The sequence below is a fragment of the Phycodurus eques genome, chromosome 10, assembly GCF_024500275.1.
Source record: "Phycodurus eques isolate BA_2022a chromosome 10, UOR_Pequ_1.1, whole genome shotgun sequence".
Taxonomy (NCBI): Eukaryota; Metazoa; Chordata; class Actinopteri; order Syngnathiformes; family Syngnathidae; genus Phycodurus; species Phycodurus eques.
This window is the reverse complement of record NC_084534.1, coordinates 24859077-24879096: the sequence shown is the minus strand read 5'-3', so window position 1 is coordinate 24879096 and position 20020 is coordinate 24859077. Positions and strand designations below refer to the sequence as shown.

At 41.3% G+C, this 20020-nt stretch overlaps 1 long non-coding RNA gene across 4 annotated transcripts in view; it reads right to left on the bottom strand.

Annotated features, from left to right (window-relative positions):
- Nucleotides 1–1571: 1571 nt before the first annotated feature.
- The window catches only part of LOC133409342 (uncharacterized), a 19469-nt gene continuing 1020 nt past the window's right edge, over nt 1572–20020 (bottom strand). The window contains exons 2-4 of one of the 4 annotated variants that reach the window (XR_009769389.1): nt 4712–5128; nt 2361–4640; nt 1572–1817 (exon numbers count right to left, since the gene is read on the bottom strand). This is a non-coding gene — a long non-coding RNA (uncharacterized LOC133409342). Of the gene's footprint in view, nt 1818–2151; nt 4641–4711; nt 5129–10477; nt 10539–20020 lie in introns of those variants that run through there. The other 3 variants (XR_009769391.1, XR_009769388.1, XR_009769390.1) reach the window with 3 other exon arrangements.

Here is a 20020-nt window from a genome sequence, read left to right as displayed (position 1 = left end):
CGGCCCATCAGGCCCTCATTACTTCAATTCCCTCACAGCTGATCAAAATAATACGATTCCCGCCACCGAAGTTATAACGCGCCCTGTAGTGTGCGCTGAAGTGTGTGCAGAGAGGAACAAGGCTGCAGTGTTTTGGTTGTTTTTTTTGGGGGGGGGGGGGGATAGAGGGAGGAATTGGCAATAAAAGGCCCACCAAAGTGTTTGTTTACAGTCGAAGCCCCGTGCCTGTTTGGACTTTTGGCTCAGCTCTCGTCAGCAAGAAAAAGTGCCTGTGCTGTCCCCCCTAAAGGTTAACAAATATAGCCATTAAGTATTTTATTTTGTCTTCAACAAAAGTCGTTTTTGTCATTTTCATAAACGCACACAATTTTGTTTCCTGTGAACATATATATATGTTTTCATATCGAAGACAATTTTAGATCTTCAACCAACCTGAAGTGTGGGTTTTGGTAAAAACACTTCTGTATCAGCAACCAAGTATGTGTTTTCATAAACATCAAAGAACATTTTGTAACTTTAAAGAACCACAAATGCATGCGCTTAAGCTTTTGTAAAATACTTTTGTTTTCAACAAACCTTGATTTGTTGTTGCAAACATCAAAGAACTTTAAACAAATATATATATCTTTCAACATACTGAACTGCTTTGCAAACATTAAAAACAATTGAATCTTCAATTAAGATATGCACGCTTTCGTTAACATCAGAGTTTCACAACCTTTTTTTCAATAGTTACAACTTAGGACATACCAAAGACTATTGTTTTGATGTCTGGTAAAAAGGATTTTCTATGGCAGGAAGAAACTACTTTTAGGTGTCTTTTTTTTCTTGGCTCTCATCAATTTCCTCACACGTCAGCCAGTACACCTGCCGTTGCTGCTCCCCTTTAAGGATTTACAAATTAAACTTTGTAATTTCTCTTTCAAAGTTTTATTTACCCAGTAGTACTTCTCTCATCAATGTCGTCACTTGTATATAACAATGCCATTCATTTCCTGTAGAGCACTTCTTCATTCCAGAAACGGCGTGGATGAGTAATTTAAAACAGCTCCCATTGGTTTGTTTGTTTTGCTGAACCTGTTCAGCAAAAAAAAAAAGAAATGCTGCTTTGTCACTTGTGTGTGGAATTTTCCATGCTCAAAATATTCAAATTTGTTCATAAAATGCCATGTAAATCAAAAATAGGACATGATGGTTGTGACTATTTGAGAATAAGTATATTGCTGAGTAAGGCAGTTCTAAAAATGGCACTAATTTGAAATTTAAAGGGGGAACCAATTCATGTACAGTATGTGTTTGCGTGAAGGGTTTTGTGCATTGCAGCTGGCCAATCATTATGCACTAATCCTAACTTTTCAGCACTGTTCCGGTTTACAACCATTCCTCTTCCTCTTCTTCCTTCTATCCTGCACGTTTGAGGTGGAGGTTACTTGGAGGTGACTGCATGGAAAGTCAAGCACGTATAAGGTGGAGGGAGGTTGGCCAGTTGGCTCAAGCTATGGCGAGTCTACATGTGAGTGTCTGGACTAGGCTGTGGCCGGAAAAAAAAAAAACATTTAAAAAAATCTGTGTTGTGGCAGGGCCAGAGCAAATTGAACCACGATATAGAGAGGATGGATTTTTTGTGTGTACAGTATATATGGAGAGGTCACTTGAAACTACAGCATGCACACTCGCGTATGTTCTATTTTCAGCTGTGGGACAGTGGAGGAGCCGAGGCGCACTAGTATGAAGGGTTTGCCCGTCTGCCGTTCGTCACTGATTCACAGGGGATGAGTAGTCATCAGAAACGTCCACCCGGATGAGTAAAAACGAGCCTTTGACGACAACACAGAAAGGAAGTGAACTTTGAGTGACTGAGCCATAGCATGTATAAATCCCCTCCCAATTGATGACCTGTTTCGTGGGATCAGTGCAATGTAGGAGGGGGGGGGGGGGAATGTGTGGTGCATTAACAGAATGATGTCTAAAGCTACTTTTTACACTCTTCATACGTTTATGCTCCTATGTACTTCACAGATTTTTTTTTTTTGGTACATAATGAGCTGTCAATAAAGAGAACATATTTTCTTCAAGGAACATTTAGTCTTCAGTGAATCTGAAGTCTGTATGTATTTTTGTAAACTAAGTCTTCAGAATCAGAATCCTCTTTATTGGCAAGTACAGTATGGGGAAAAAACACAAGGAATTTGTCTCCAGGAGTTGGAGCTGCACTAGTACGACAATAGACAGCTATTTTGACAGTAAATACGCTAAGATATGAAAACACAGTCTGTTAGCCTCTAGCAATTTAATGGCAAGAGGGAAGAAGCTGTTGGAATGTCTGCTGGTTTTAGTTTGCATTGTTCGATAGCGCCTACCTGAGGGAAGGAGCTGGAGGAGGAGGTGACCAGGATGTGGAGGATGCAAGAGGATTTTGCATGCTCTTCTCTTAGTTCCTGCATGCAAGTCCTCAAGGGACCGCCGCAGGAAGTACATCCTCTGCTGGGCCTTTTCGAGGATGGAGTTGATGTTTGTCTCCCGCTGCAGGTCCTGAGAGACTAATTCCCAGGAACTTGAAGGTCTCGACAGTTGACACGGGGCAGTTGGACAGCGTGAAGGGCAGCTGTGGTGAAGGATGTTTCCAGAAGTCCACGATCATCTCGACAGTCTTCTCTACAGTCAGTCAGCGTGTTCAGCTCCAGGTTGTGTCGGCCGCACCGAAGCTCCAGCCGCTCCACTTCCTGTAGACTTCAGAGGTTTGACCGCCAGGTTTGTTGAGGTGCAGTCGTTCGTGTAGAGAGAGAAGAGCAGCGGAGAGAGGACACTTGGGGCGCCCGGTGCTGGTGGTGCGTGTGGATGAGGTGGTGTCCCCCAGCCTCACCTGCTGTGTCCTGCCCGTCAGGAAGCTGTAAATCCACTGGCAGATGGCATGCAAGACGCTGAGCTGGAGAAGCTGGGAGGAGAAGAGTTTGGGGATGATGGTGTTGAACGCAAATGTGAAGTCCACAAACAGGATCCTCGCGTAGGTGTTCTAGAATGAAGTGCAGTCCCATTTTTGACTGCGTCATCTACAGAACTGTTTGCTCGGTATGCAAATTGCAGGGGGACCTGTGATGCTCTTGAAAATGTGCATTTTTACTAACAGACAACTTAGGCTTAAATGAACTTAATACTTTGTGTATATAAAATACTGTATTTACCATACACGACAAAATCAAAGCCCTAATGTATTTTCTTACTTCTTCAGTAATTGTAAGACTTGTAAAATACTGCATACGTACAAGTAAAAAAAGAAGGGAAAAAAAATCAAAGCCCTAACATGTTTTTGTACTCAAACATAGGATAGATTGTTTGTAAACACACACAACTTAGAAATTTCTGTGAACCCAACCAAGGGTCTTCATGCCAAAGACAATTGGATCATCAATTAACCTAACTTACAAGTTTTCATAAACAGAGAATTGAAAGTTTTTAAGTACCCAAACACACAAGTCTTCATAAATATCAAAAGACAATTGAAAGTATTTAATGGAAATTGTTAGCCAAATATCATAATTGCCAAAGTCATTGTTAATTTTCACAATATCAATTGAAAAATACCAATGTGCTTGCGAAAAATGTTATTTTATTTTTTTCTTGATGTCTATGTAAATTCTCAGTTTTGCAGGTCATAGTTATCGGCAAAGGTTGAATCGAGACAACTGGACTCTTCTTGTTTGTTGAATTTGCTCTGTTTTTTTTTCTCATTTTCTGAAAACATTTTAAAGATGACTTGGGCAAATATGCTACAAGGCTTACGAAATGTAAGTTTTATATTACTAAATTTTACATTAACTTAAACAGTTTCTATAAAAAAAAAAGATATTTGTATCTTTAACGAATCTGAAGTACATGTTTTGCACATTTCAAGTACTCTGGCATACATTTTCATAAAGACCAAAGACAACTCAATGTGTTGAAACTTTTTCATGAATGTAATGTAGGTGTAAACATTAAAGTCAATTGAAAGTCTTCAATTAACCTAACATAAATATCTTTATACGTTTTTTGTAAACAAGGACCTAGAATGTTGATGCTAATATTAGCAACATGAACTTATTCAATTTGTACTTTTCAGCCTGTCACGTGAATTTTGCACATTTGCAAGTTTGTAGCTAATCTTCCCCACATTACATCAAAGTTTCATGTTTAGATGGCAAATACTCCGTTTTAATGTCTGAAATCATCATGTTTTCAAGTGTGAAGTGACTTTTATTTAAAAAAACAAACAAACAACCAAAAGAAAAAAAAACATTTCCCAGCAATATATTAGTGATGGTGATAAACTCATCATGAGATTCATGACTGAGTGCAGTGAGAGTCATAATTGGACAACAGAGGGTTTAATGAGAGGACAGCAGGTTTGCATGTCCTCCCCCGGTCGCTTCATTCCAAGCTTACCTCACTCGGCTCGGCCCGCACGGTCCGGCGAGCTCGGCCGAACAGCTAATGCCGTGTGACAGTCTGTTTTTTGTCGAAGTAGCGGGCGGGAGTGACATGTTTCCAAATGGACATAATGATGAGGAGAGAGGGGGAGGTGGGTTGAGATGATCTCCCTTTGTCATGAACAATGTGTGCAAGATTTTAACTCTTTCCTCACCTCTTCTGCTTGTGCTGACCTGGTAAAAAAAAAAAAAAAGTATCACATTACTAGCAGGATTAGAGAGCATTAATTATAATTAGTATTTACCACAAAATGTTGTATAGAGAGAAGCTCAGTTTCTTTTAGCCATTTAATTTTTTCCATTGCACAATGGAACCTCTACTGAGACCTTCCTTTTTCAGATTCCGACAGACATGAGGCCGTCAGCATTTGACAGCTTAGGCTTTGCAGTTTGTGTAATAATGTTATTCTCTTGCCCATGGCTCGGCAATGGATAGTGGAGCAGCTTTGCAAAATGACCACATTGCAATGAGTTTTTCTGTCCCCGACTGCTGTAACAATGGCAGGAGGGTGATGGGAAAGGTTAACGGCAACATTTACATGAATGGCATTTTTTTTCTGGCCTGTATCGTGACTTTCAGCTTCTCCCAGAATGCACCTATCTTCATCCTAGTGAGGGGGGGGGGGGTCATTTGCAAGGGCCCCAATGTCCGACGGAGGGCTCTGTGAAGAAAAGAAGGGAGTGTGTCAGCGATTTAGCCAGCAGAGTTATGGCAACATTTTGGCCTGTTGCCCGCTGCTCGCTCAGCTGAGTCGTGCGACGGGAGGCGCTCGCAGTGAATCGAGACTTTGTTGGGTTTGCTGGGACAAGAAGAATAAGCATTAAGCTCCCGTTGTGTGATTGCGGTGACCAGTGCACCAACCAGCTTGCTCTGGTTTGGTTTTTGGCTTGCACTCAAGAGCCAAAAAGCTGGAAGCCATTAATCTCCAAATAATGTGTCATTGGGAACTTTAAAATATTGACATCGCTCAGCTCAAACAACATTATGTAACGGTAAATGCATGTTTTGATAAATTCTGTGAGCAATTAGCATGATCATTCATTGGGTTGGATTCTTTAGCTTCTGACCAAGACTATTGCTGGAAAAATGCTTTTTTTTTTTTTTAAACCACTGTCCTTCTAGATATTTTATCTAATTAGGTTGTTGCAAACACCCTCTTGGAATTGTGTCTATTTTTCCTCTTCTTCTGCAGAACTAGTTGCCTTTTTGGGGACCTCAAGTCTGAAAACCCAACAATTGTGAAAAATGAAAATTTTTCACAATTGAAATACAATTGTGAAAAATTATATACAAAATGTATGTATTTCATACATACATTTTGTGAAAATGTATGTATTTCAGGGGTCCTGAACACGCCCCCCTAAAACTCACTCATTAGCGCCTCCTAGAAAGTTGTAACTTACCCATGGACAGCTCTCTAGTTTTCATGTTGGTTATACCATGCGCGAAAGCTCACCAATTTTGCAAGCACGTGTATCCTGGTGAAATTTTACTTTCAATGCGAATTTCACACAAATAAGCCCCAATCGGAAGCAGGTATCCCCGACAGATGGGTGAGGCTAAAGCAGAGGACATGCATACCATATTTTAACATTTTAACCGATTTTTAAAATGTTAGAGACCCCACATGCGACAGTGTTGGTGTACTTGACATGACCAACACAGCACACCTCACATACAACATTTTCATAAACAGAGAATTGAAAGTTTTTAAGTACCCAAACACACAAGTCACACAAGTCAATGTAGCTGTTGTAACTACTTGGAAACCTGCACTAGTGTCTCCTCAATGAGCCGGTTCCATCTTGGGGTAATGAGACAAAGATACCTGAAGTGTGTTACTCATGTCCATTCTACTCTGTAATTTTGGTTTGGTCGCCATCACTGCAGAAAATCTTGCTTCACATTAAGAATGTTGGAAACGGCCAAACACTTAACGAGCCTTTGCATGCCGGGGGATACACGTTATTTAGCAACGTTCAGTGTGGCCGCCATTAATGTTTACATTACACAGTCGCTTCGTGGTTGCATGAGGTGCATTCAGGGACACTGTAAATGGGAGTGATTGTGTTCTTTGGTTCTTTTTTAATACATAATTGTAAAAATAGATTACTATGAAAACTATTATTTGTATCAGTATCCTTTAGTTAAAACACTACACAATCACGCTATCGTAATATGGAATTTTGTTTTGTAATAAGAATAGATTAAATATTTTGTTAATATAATCAGTCAGAGCTGTGTGGAATGCAAAGTGATCAATGTCACAATTGACTGATTTTCAGTCGCTCTGTAGCGCTCAGTACCAAATGGCTCACGGACCACTCCAGCTGCTGTAAAGAACTGATACGAGAACAAAACCTGAGCGACAAGATTGAGAAAGGCCAGTGGCGCACAGATTTGGACTTTTAGACACACATGACCTTTTGCTGGCCGCCGTGCTTTATCTCGCCATTTCACAAGAGGGTCGAAGAAGACGCAGAAGAAGAATGGGCTTGAGAAAGCGTCGATGTGCCCGCTGAACGTGCCAGCTCTCTAAAAAGAACCTCGTTAAGACACTCTCCAGTGGCTGTTGCATTGGCAATAGCGTGTCACCCCGCACCAAGTCAACCACACCTCCTGAGTTCATGACGGCATGTGGATGCATAACACAAATGTTTGAACTGCTTCATCTAGCACATAGAATACCTGTTTCAAAACTTCCTTCTGTTGGATTTGCACTTCAGGTCAAAGTGCGCAATTCCAATTCATTGTCTATTTTCGCTCTATTTCCATATACATTTCCAGTGACATACAGTATATCCGTTATGGCTGCATTTACACCGACTGAACACGGGAGTAAGCGATACATATACAAATATTAAGTGTTATATAGTGTTCAATTGGCCTGGGCTGACTCTTCCCCCAAATGATTTAAATCAGGGTAACCTCCACATTACTCCACTTGTCGCCATCTGCAAATACTTTGCTTATTTACAGCAAAAATGGACAAACCTGTAATGTAGCATATTTAGACCATGTTTAATTGTCCATGCTTTTGCTTTAGGTTAAACTCACAGTGGATGGTTTGTGTGTGTAGGTGTGTGTGTTTGTGTGTGGTTAGTTAGTCACCAATCACATTTCGAAGAAGCCTGATTGCCTGAACTGAAGGTATCCGATTCAATGCATTTTCTTCTATTTACACTACCATGAAGTAGTGCTGGGTAAAATGGAAAAAAAAAAAGTATCACTATACTACCCTTTTTGTATCATGATAACGATATACAGTGCCCCCCCCCATGATAATCCACGGTGTACTGAAGCCTATTCTAACTGCATTAAATATATTCTAGACAAAGCTTGAGAGTGTAATCACAGCAGGCAGAGGCGCACAGTACGCCCGTCGGATTACGATCTATCACTTGAAATGATGATAGATACGATAGCTTAGAAATGGCGCGACAGACATGAAGCATATCTCAATTCTACCACATGAGCAAATGACATTGGAATTGTGTCACTTGAAGCACACACTGTAGATTCAGCCTCGAGTATTGTGCAAGACTTTAAGGAAACATTATCATTTATTGTATTGTACAACTGTTTCAGTTGAACTATGTGTGCCCTTATGAAAAAAAATTGATTATTTTCAACATCATGTCAACAGAGATTCTTAGAGCGAGTTTGAAAGAACTAGTTCGAGGTTTGTCAGTGGAAGTTCCTGATTCCTTTGTATCCATTACAAGCTGCCGGGCAGTGTGCAGAAATCTTTGGCAGAGTTATTCACAAATTCTAACACATTTGAGCACAACAACCTTCTTTGTGCAGCTGAAATGAGAGCTTAGCGAATATGGAGTAAACAAAACCTGAAACAATGCAATGTGTTCTCACCAGTCTTGTCCAACCTTGCCCTTGAACAGACATCCACAAAGATGTAGTAGTTGTTCAGACCATTTCATATACCTAATCAAACTATAACTAAATGAAAAATGTCTATTTTTGAGAATGGCAAGAACAAAGGCTGACTGCGCTATAGACTTCTGGAACATAAAGATGCTGCACACAACACTGTGGCGCGACCACGTTTCAGAGTCTACTGGAATCGCTGGTAAACACATCATTTCTACATAATGCAAGACTGTCGTTTATACCCGTAATAAGTCTCCGCACTTAATTTCATCTGAAAGATTGTCCACCCTTTGCAGCTATATCAGTTACAAGTCTTCTGAGACAGCTGTCCACAAGATTTAAGAGTGTGTTTATGGGATTTTTTGACCATTCTTCCAGAAGCGCATTTGTGAGGTCACACACTGATGTTGGATGAGAAGGCCTGGCTCTCAGTCTCCGGTCCAATTCATACCAAAGGTGTTCTATCGGGTTGAGGTCAGGACTCAGGATTCTGTGCAGCCCAGTCAAGTTCACACCAGCTTCGTCATCCATGTCTTTATGGACCTTGCTTTGTGCATTGGTGCAGTCATGTTGGAAGAGGAAGGGGCCAGCTGCCAAACTTTTCCTACAAATTTGGGAGCATGGAATTGTCCAAAATCCCTTGATATGCTGAAGCATTCAGAGTTCCTTTCATTGGACTCTGAAAAGCCACCCCCACACCATAATCTCCCCATCCCTTTACACTTGGCCCAATGCAGTCAGACAAGTACCATTCTCCGAGCAACTGCCAAACCCAGACTCGTCCATCAGATTTCCAGATGGAGAAGTGTGATTTGTCAATCTAGAGAACGCGTCTCCACTGCTCTCGAGTAGTGGCGGCGTGCTTTACATCACTGCATCCGACGCTTTGCATTCCACTTGGTGATGTATGGTTTGGATGAAGCTGCTTAGCCATGGAAACGCATTCCATGAAGGTTTCTGCGCACTTTTCTTCAGCTAATCTGCAGGCCAAATGAAGTTTAGAGGTTCTGTAGCGATTGACTCGACAGAAGGTTGGTGACCTCTTCGCGCTAATGCGCCTCAGCATCCGCTGACCACCCTCCATCAGTTTGCGTGTCCTACCACTTTGTGGAATCCAGTTGGTGTCGTTCCCAAACTCTTCCACGTTCTTTTCATACAGCTGACAGTCAACTGTGGAATGTTTAGGAGCGAGGAAATTTCACAACTAGACTTGCTGCACAGGTGGCATTCTATCAGAGTTCCACACTGGAATTCACTGAGCTCCTGAGAGCGACCCATTATTTCACAAATGTTTGTAAAAACAGTCTGCATGTCAAGGGGCCTGATTTTATACACCTGTGGCCATGGAAGTGATTGAAACGCCTGATTCGGATTATTTGGATGGGTGAGCAAATACGTTTGGCAATATAGTGTATTTGAGGGAGGCTTTTTTTTTCCATTTTAAGTGGCTGCAGCAGACAGCAAACAATTGAGCCTCGGCACCTAGATATCTGTGGAAATATGTCATGATGCCAACCATCTGAATTAGTGAACTGAAGTTATTGCAATTACTACCCATTTTTTCTTAGCGGTAAAAGGGAGGCGTTTATTCATTTTTAGTGGATGGGGCATGCATGGAACAATTGGGCCTCGGCATCTATTATTTGAGGAACATTATTTGAAGAAATATGCCATGTTGCCAACAGTCTAAATGAATTATATACAGTGAACTAAGCTCGTCACTCATTTTCCTAATGAGAAAAAAAAGAGGCATCTACTTGAGGGTAACATACAGCACCTAATTGGGGACAGTGTCTATTAGACTGGCATTATTTAAGGGAAAATGCCTCGATACCAACAATTTCAACAATCCAAATGTATGTAAATACAATGAAAAAGCGATATGTTCATGCTCTCGCATGCTCTCGTAAACGTGCTCTCCCGGGAGTCAGAATTTCCCCTTCGTTATGCAACACATTCACAGCTAATCCTATAATTCACATCACAGCGACATGTAAACATGTCTTTCGGAATAAACGACAGCTCTGGCCCAAAAGAATGATGCCAGAAGCAGAACAACATGGTTATCACATTGTTTCATTGTCAATCTATTGAAGGAAAACCAACACAAAACTCAACTAACCTGCGTGAGATTTTAACAGTCTGGGAAAGGCTTCCTGGAAGACGGCCACAGTCATAAGCAGCTGAAAGGGATGCAGATTTGGGCAGTTTTAGAAGGTCAACAGAGGTACAATTGTGTGGGCCCTCTAAGAAGAGGGAATGATTCTTACAGGGAGAGCATTCTTCTGTTCCTTTTTATTTCAAGGGAGACATGAACGAGCGCAAACATTGTCAGATCAGAGGTCAATGGGTGAGGAGTTATCAGAAACCCTTCACAGAAGAGAGTGTCAAAAATAATTAGGCACGCCCTGACTTTAGTAGTTCAGTATTGCCTCAGTGTTTATCTACGCAGAAGCTTTGGGATCCCTGCCATACAGCCAGGGGCCCCCAAATGCTCAGGGCCCTGGGACTGCTGTCCCCTTCCCGCTTCCCCAGTTTGACGCTGCGTCTTGTGCAAAGATTTTATTTTGCGTCACCTGCAAAACTCAGAGGAGTTGAGGAATAAATGGCTTCAATTTATTTTGAGAAGAATTCCCAAGGATTTTGGAACCAGAATTGCGTTGTGTTTGGGCCAATTTCGTGGACGATGGCTTCATAAAATAAGCTTTCACACACTTCTGGAAGTGCATTTCCAGGTTTGGACCAAGCGACCGGCTGCCTGGGCCGCCACCACAAGCCATGCAAAAACAGGATATAAAACCATACTCTTGTGGTGTTTTACAGGAATAATTAACTATATGTATCATATTGTAACTGCAGTCACTGCTGCCTAATGTACGTGACAGATGAATGTCACGCCGCGACCCAGTGACATTATAGGGATTGAATGGGACACGCTTCTCAAAATATCCTCCTCTATTTGACTTCACCCACATGACAGGCCCTCCCATCTGTGGGGTTGTGACTGTAACAATGAAAGGAACGTGAGATCGCTATGAACGCTTGGGTCAGCCGCCAAAGTAACGCCATTCGCCAACAGCCAATCAGAGTGAAGCGGTTTTCCATATTTAAATTGAGAAGATGAATCCAATCAGAGCAAAGCTTTTTTACACGCTGAATATTATTGAGAAATCCAGCCGTCGCAACGGCCAGGCATCAAAAACCAACTACCGTCTGGCATCAAAGACAAACTACCGTCTGTGTTCCGATTTTCATGTTAGCTGCGTCCAGCCGACCGAAAGACTCTATTTCAAAGTTTTGTTATGGGAAGAGCAACAGTTAAGTGGGTTGAAAACACCTGGGAAGCATTCCTCACAGGGCTATGTCACTCACACAAAAGATTGATAACCAGGTCAAGCTGTCTTTCTGCTCCTGTTGTCCCTGGCAGTTCTTCACTGTCCACCCCCCACCCCAAAAAACAATTGCCTTTGCTATAGTCAACGGCACGATGACAATGAACCTAACAATTTAATTTCCAGTTGCGTTAAACTAAAGGCCAAAAAAAGGTACACACCCATGCAAGGTGCAGGTTTATCAGTTAACCGGCAACAGATATAGACGCTCAAGTGGAAATGAGTGAAGTGTGTGCGTGTTTGTAGTCGAAGCTATCAGTGTCTGCTGATAGAAAAAGTGCAACAGCAATTAGGCAAACTGATGGTCCCAGTTTTAGATGGCTGGTTGGTGCTCCACTTTCAGGTAGAGGAACTGTAAATAAATGATGACAAGGATTTTAGGGCCAAGGCGTGTTAGACTGAATGACCCAAAAGAGGCAAAACAGAGAGCAGTTTAGCTGTTACCATGCTAATTAGCACCAAACACTCAACATTGTACTGATAGACTCAGTCAATAAAAGTACAGATTAACGGCCACAAACTCCAAAAGAAAGTGAATAATCCCCTGACAACAGATCTGTCTCACAATTGTGACACATTCCTTGCGACTAGTTTCCAAGCTACCATCACTGTTCCAGAAGAATGGTCGTAGGTTCTGCAACCCCCAGGGCAACGGGTCGAATCAGTGAGACATTTCAGTTGAAAACCAATGGGAACATCAAGTATGCTAGCTTGCTAGTTGAAGGTCATTAGCATTAGTGACAAATCCCTGATTTCGCCGTTTTTTTTTTTTTTTTGTATAAAACAACACCGATGTGAAATATTGGGACAATGTTGATCTCGGAATTTTCCAGCATCTGAGATAATATCAGAGCTGTAAAAGTGGTTGTTTTCCATTTGCATGCAGTAGTCAACGATTCCATGACATTGAGTGTTTCATAATGTCGTTATGGAAATATCTTGCGTTGTTGAGTTCTGTATCAAAGACACAGGTGAATAGTCTGTTATACTGATGATCATAAAGCATCCACCCATCCATTTTCTTTATGGTTTATCCTCAATAAGGTCACGGGCTGCTGGAGCCTATTACAGCTATCTTCAGACGGGAGGCGGGTGTACACACTGAACCGGTCGCCAGCCAATCACAGGGCACATAGAAACAAACGGCCATAAAGCATTTCACTCATAATTACCTGAGCATGGTGCTGCATGGAAAGCCAAGGTACTATAAAATCGATCCAAAAGAGGTCTGTCCGCATTTTGTTATGTTGCAGTAGAAATAATTGCTCTAGCAAAAATGCATGGAATGACCAGCACACAGAGACAAAGCCAAATCTGTCTTTGAAGGTTAAAAAACAGTCACGACGACTGTGCTTTTCTATTGGCTGCTTGCCATTGTTGCAGAGTACATTTCCTCAAATGTTCCGTATCCTTGGTTTTGTGAGAAATCGCACACCCCGTAGCCAGGACCCAGTTATCTTGTCCACTCCCCTTCAGAGTCTGGACATCAGTCACTACTTTAACAGCCAGCGGTGGGCATGGCTTGGCACAAGCTCCTGCCAGTCGATTACTGTCCAAATGTTTGGAATCTGAATGACAGGACATCGGGTGACCTTGCCCGACCAAACATGCAAGCTGTGAGCCAAGGGAAAAGTCGGGACAAAGAGACAGACTGAGTCCGTAACTCCTTGGTGGAGACAGAGAACGAGGCCGAGTGCACTTCCTCACAAAGCGCCTGTGTTCACAATAATCTCTTCTTAGGGACCCTTAACTCCTGATCATAGTACAAAATGGCGTTCGGTACCATACCATGGACTACAAAAATGCCTCCAATATAGCTTGTTCAATGCCAAACATCACATGACAAAACCTGGAAAACAGGTTAGCAGACTTCCTGTGTATGAAGTGGTAACTAGCATAACTACGGGTTGATGACATGATGGTTTGAACCCGAACTTTGTTTTCTTTATGGCTGGTGTCTTTGGACAAAAGTTAAATGCATGTATATGTATATTTATGCTACTATGATACGATAGGTAAACACTAACAAAGCCTAAATATCGGATACTGTCATCTTTGGTAGCGCTTGAAGACGTTGTATAAACCAAAAGACAGTATTTACGTTTAATAGAGTATTTTTACAGTTGCTTTATCGTGGTCTCGTCCCACAGGGCGCCACCAGTCACCTGAACCGGAAGAAAGTGCTTTGGCCTGTTTTCCCGAATGCGGAAGTTGGTTGTGCATAACCCCAATATGATATGCCTAAATGTTGTGAGCCCTTGACTGGATATACACTGCAGTTTGCCCAATTCCGATTCAATGCTTATACAGTAAACCCTCGTTTATCACGGTAGTTACGTTCCAGAAAACCGCCGCAATAAATGAAAGCCGCGATATGGCAACTAATTATTTATTATATTACCACATATTCTATGTTTCATAGATACTTTCCAAGGCCAATTTGTGAAACTGTACTTTAAAGAGGTGTAGGTATTATATTTGTCCACTTGAGGTTACACACACAACACAAGCCCGTTAGACATGCCCTGCTTGAATAACGTGAACAGCAGCCCATGAGAACATGGTGGAAACAGGCAATTTCCTGGGTTTAACTATTTACACTACTCCTCACACTCAAGGTCCTGGCATTGTCAGCAAACAGCATTACGGGTACCCAGAATTCAGTGCGGTGATGTTTTAAACTACAGTACTGTAGATGTAGAGAATCAAGCTAAACTTTGCTCTGTACTTGGATTGTGTCCTGTTGATATTGCTATATGTGAGTGCATGGTATTAGTGAATTTATTTAATAAAACTCTGAGTGTGGCTTGCGTTTTAAAACTAATAAGGAATTCACTAAGGTTTCTTTATTTACTATGAACATTAGCCCAATCGACATTCTGTGTCATTGCTGCCACATTCAATTGGCCTATATAGCTGACTGTATCAGAGATGTGCAGGTGAGTAATTGGACTACATTGACTTTTTTTTTTAAAAATTGCGATGCAGTGAATCCACAATAAACGAACCACAATATAGTGAGGATCACTGTATTCGATCTTGTTTGACTGTACATTTCAAGTGATACATAGCCAATTGCTATATTTAAACTGAAGGAACACACGAAACGTCACAAATCGGTGTATTTTAAATGACATCAAGCTTGCATTGACAAGGTATAAGCTACTAGTCTGTATCTGATATGTGCGTTTACTCAGCATTCGTGGTTGCAGGTATCTGATCTATGTAAGATTTTTATCAACAATTGGAAGAGGCCTCATTCCGATTTGAGGATATCCGATTCAATGTGTTTATTTCTAGTAACGTTGCCATGAAGCATATCCCAAATGTGCCACTCAAGAAAAGTAAATCTAAATTGTGAATCATGCAACGTAAATCCATCCCTTTTAGTGACAGACAGTACTTTGATCTGAGTTCTAAATGTGACTAATATATCATTCGTGGCGTAGTTTTGAGAAAATGTGTCTCATGGTCCTGAGACCAAAGCAGAAAAGGGACTTTCACGTGTGTCTACCAGGCAGCAGTGTTTAACAGTATTCTATTTGGAATCTCAAGTTATAAATCAAGTGCAAACAACAGAAAAAAACCATGGTTGCAATGCACTGTAATGACCCCACGACGAAAGGATACCTTTGATGCGTTTGTGTTTGGCCGGACCACGACCCAAGCTGTGGAGAAAGAGGAAACAAACCTGTTTTTCTTGGATCAACCCAAGCCCGGAATCTTGGGAGTGTTCAGATTGCGTATGCCGTGTTTACTTTTTTTGTGGAAAAGCTTCGGCCAAGAAGCAACGTGCGCTCAACAGGTGGATGGCGTCGCCACACTTCCTATTGTCGCATTTCCTTCCATACTTCTAAATCCTCATCTTTGAGGATTAAAAGGGAGCAAAAGTGAATGGTTAGATCAATCGGGGTCATGTTTACAACAACAGACCTGAAAAACTATATTATATAGCTATGAGCGACATTGGATTTGGGTCTGGACGACCATGGTCTCTTGCCACCCACCAATTGTTCTCTACAGTCTTTGACGGATAAGCAAAAATCTGATTTAACTTCAATGACAAAATATGACAGAGAATAACGCTCGAATCGACACATCATCACCATCTTTGATCGTCCCAAAAATCTTCATTTTATCAGAGATTATTTGTCTACGACACTGCATGATCGCAACAGTTCAAGTTATATCAAGATGCTTGCCGTAGCAGCTGTCAAAGGATTATGTGTTAGAAACACTGAACATATTTATTCCTGTCTCTTTTTTTTTTTTTAATGCTCTACCAGTTAAGGGTCGAACATTCATATCATCGGATCCAATGACAATTCTGTTCGCGTTTTTTGTGTGCTTTGTTTTGTTTTTTCTATCCGAAGAAATATATATATTTTTTTTTTTATATTTTTGTTTTGGAAAAACACAGAAGTCTAAGAGATCAGAAATGCACGCTCTTCAGTGGGCATAAGTGATGTTATCTGCCACATTTATTTAATTTTAATTTATTTTTAACAGGAGAGTTGCCACATTTTTTTTTTTTTACGAGATTCCTGACATAGGAGGAGGTTATGAACAGCAACCAATAACTTGTTTTCGCGGCGGCACAATAATATGTTACATCAGTTACCGACGCTGTACTTAATGATTTTTATTTGACTGTTTTATATTCGGCACGGTGGACGACTGGTTAGAGCGTCAGCCTCACAGTTCTGAGGACCCGGGTTCAATCTCTGGCCCCGCCTGTGTGGAGTTTGCATGTTCTCCCCGTGCCTGCGTGGGTTTTCTCCGGTTTCCTCCCACATCCCAAAAACATGCATTAATTGGAGACTCTAAATTGCCCGTAGGTGTGACTGTGAGTGCGAATGGTTGTTTGTTTGTATGTGCCCTGCGATTGGCTGGCAACCAGTTCAGGGTGTAACCCGCCTCCTGCCCGATGACAGCTGGGATAGGCTCCAGCACGCGACCCTAGTGAGGAGAAGCGGCTCAGAAAATGGATGGATGGATGTTTCATATTCATGGCCTAGAGGTTTCTTTTTTTCATACAAATACTTTCTACGGCGTTAGCGTAGGTAAGTGATAAACCACGGCATATTCATACTGAGGTACAAAATCTGGTTACGTTGCCTACGAAGAACCAGAGCTAAACTGAGGACCCCTATACACTATCCATTGTATGTCTTGTTACAGCTATGTTAAAGGATACTTTCTGGTTTGTGGAGGAGGATGAGGTGGGTGCGTTTGTTGACGCCGTAGTGACTCAAACTGTAATAAAAGCCTGTATTGTCATCAAATTTTAACTGCCTATTCACCACGCCTCTACAAAGTTACATAGTAGCATTAATACTGTATGTTTGAAAAGTTTAGGCAGTAATCATGAGGTCATTGAACCAGGGAGGACACCATATGAAATCCCCAAAGAAGTGAGTGGCGGGTGCGGGAGAACTCTGAGCTCCACCAGCATTGTGAAGTGGGCCCTCAGAAGAGTATTAGCAACACAAAGGATGATGATGCACATTGACTGGCGAGAATCACATAGCAGGGAAGGATTACGTGAAAGGCTGCACGAAGCTCAGCTTCTATTGTGAGTGGGCGAATCTCAGCGGTCTTTTGACTCAGCTGAACAATGGCCAGAGTATTACTTCCAGGTCCATGTATTTTTTTTTTGTTTTTCTTCAGTATAATACACTGATACACAGCAAAGGGTCTTACTGCTCAGTTCAAAATGAGCAACACTATTTATTTATATAGTTTAAGCAAGAATAGATTGTGCATATCGTGTAGCACAGTGGCTAATGGCAAGCATGTGAATGACCAGAGAACACTGCCAACAAATGGCACATTTGTACCGTGCTAAAAACCTGCATTCGTCTTCAAAAGGGTCAGTTGTTTTACTCTTACTTAGTTGTATTCTACATTGGTCATCTCCTTACGCTTGTAGGACAGTTAAGAATGCTAACGTGTCAATTAAAACAGTGGCAGCAAAGGCCGTTTGAGCCTGGAATAAATGACGTTTTGGATATTTCAACAACTTGAAAGTCAACCAGCATCACAGAGCAGTCTGTGTTCCAGTGTGATAATGTGTTCACGCCTTTTCCCAAACAGGACAAAATCGGCCTCCTTTGAGTGGCATCCTGAGCGTTTGATTCAGTCAAGTTGGCTCTTTGTTCCAGAAAAATGTCTGTTATTGTTTGCATAAATAAATAAATAGACCAGAGACAAATGCAGGTGCTCTTCCATCATGATTATTTTCTTTCCATTTCAAGTATTTGTGTTTATGTCTTGGAAATGCACCCAGTAACAATTCAACATTGTTTTTGAAGTGTGTTATTCTTGCCCATTCGGAGTGTATACTGGCTAACGAGGAGTTTTGTTTCGTCTAGCCTAACAAATGACGTGAGATGGAACAGCAACACAGTTTCTAATTGTCTAACAGATACAGTGGTACCTGAACATGATCCCTGACTTTCTGTTAAAATTGCCTAAACAAGCCAAACAAAACTTAAACCCACCAAGGATGAACACCACACATGGGTTTTGCTTTTTCATGACATCTTGTAAAAAAAAAAAACTCCTTAATTAAGGCCAATTACTACCTAATTTCCATGTTCGTCTTTTTCATTGTTTCCTTTGTATCAGAGAAGAATTTTGAAAATCAGAGGATGGTTTCCTGAGAAATTCAGTTCGTGTCAGAAAAAAAAAAAACTTTTTTGTGTGATATCACCAACAGAGGCGGCACGGTGGGCGACTGGTTAGAGCGTCAGCCTCACAGTTCCGAGGTGCGGGGTTCAATCCCCGTCCCTGCCTGTGTGGAGTTTGCATGTTCTCCCCGTGCCTGCGTGGGTTTTCTCCGGGCACTCCGGTTTCCTCCCACATCCCAAAAACATGCATTAATTGGAGACTCTAAATTGCCCGTAGGCATGACTGTGAGTGTGAATGGTTGTTTGTTTCTATGTGCCTTGTGATTGGCTGGCAACCAGTTCAGGGTGTACCCCGCCTCCTGCCCGATGACAGCTGGGATAGGCTCCAGCACGCCCGCGACCCGAGTGAGGAGAAGCGGCTCAGAAAATGGATGGATGGATCACCAACAGAAAATCTGCTCAAAAAAACCCTTCACAGTTGAGTAAAACAATAAAACGTCATTATTTCTCAACAAATTTCCTCGACAGTGTGGACAGCATAATAGGTCATGTACCTTTGTAAAAAAAAAAATGTTAAGAATTTATTTGTTCTGGATGGAGGATTTTAGAGGCGTTTGAAGTGCTCATTACATGTTTTTTTTTTTTTTTAGAAAATTCAACCAAGATGGCAGCCACTTGTCACATTGCTAGTTTTATGTTAGATTTGACAATAAACTTCAACTGGGAGTGGATTTAAACAACTTGAAGCCTCTTTTTTGGGAAGAATTGTTCACTATCTGCCAACCTGTTGCTTGTTGTAAAGTTAGTTGAGCTTACTGAGTTCACGGCACTCATATTTCCAATATTTGCTCGAAAGTCAAAGCAAAACCCATCAGCCGAACGATGGCTCGTATCTCAAGGCACCACTGTAGTTGTCTCCTGAGCCTAAATGTGTTTATCACGAAAGGGGATACAGCGCTACTGCTTTAATGTAACATCACGAAAGGAGCCACAATGTTATTCTTTGGAGGGATAAAAGCCACATTGCATGACTTGCAAGTGAATCTTTTGGCATATGAATGAATATTTCAGTTGTGCAAATGCATTTTGAGAGAGGGAGATGGGGGCAGGGCAGGATTCTTTGTGCTTCGAAACGTATGACAAGCCCTACTAACATTTAAAAGCTAAGTTTAACTATCCGGAATTAACATTATAGATATCAACATCAACTTTCTGACTAGTCGTAATTACATTTTGAATAGCTGGATTTTTTTATATTCATATTATATGCTAAGTAATTGTGACTAGTCAATACGACCGATAGAGAAATCTGTAATTGAGTTTTGCATAGTCAAAAATGAATTAGATGACGATGATGATAATTGATACCTGCAACATTATTTGACCTTGGACAAATGAGTTCATTTGAGTATCTGCAATGGAATTGTGGATATCTGTGACTCCAGTTTAAGATATCTACAATTTGATTTGAACCAGTCATAATTCCAGTTACAGATAACTATTTATTCATTTTGCCTAGTTAACACTTGATTTCAAATACCCGAATAGGGACATGTAGATATCTTGAATTGAGGTGAATTAATATCTTGAAGTAGATATCTGTAACAACGAATTCCACACACACGAATGGAAAAAAAGTGA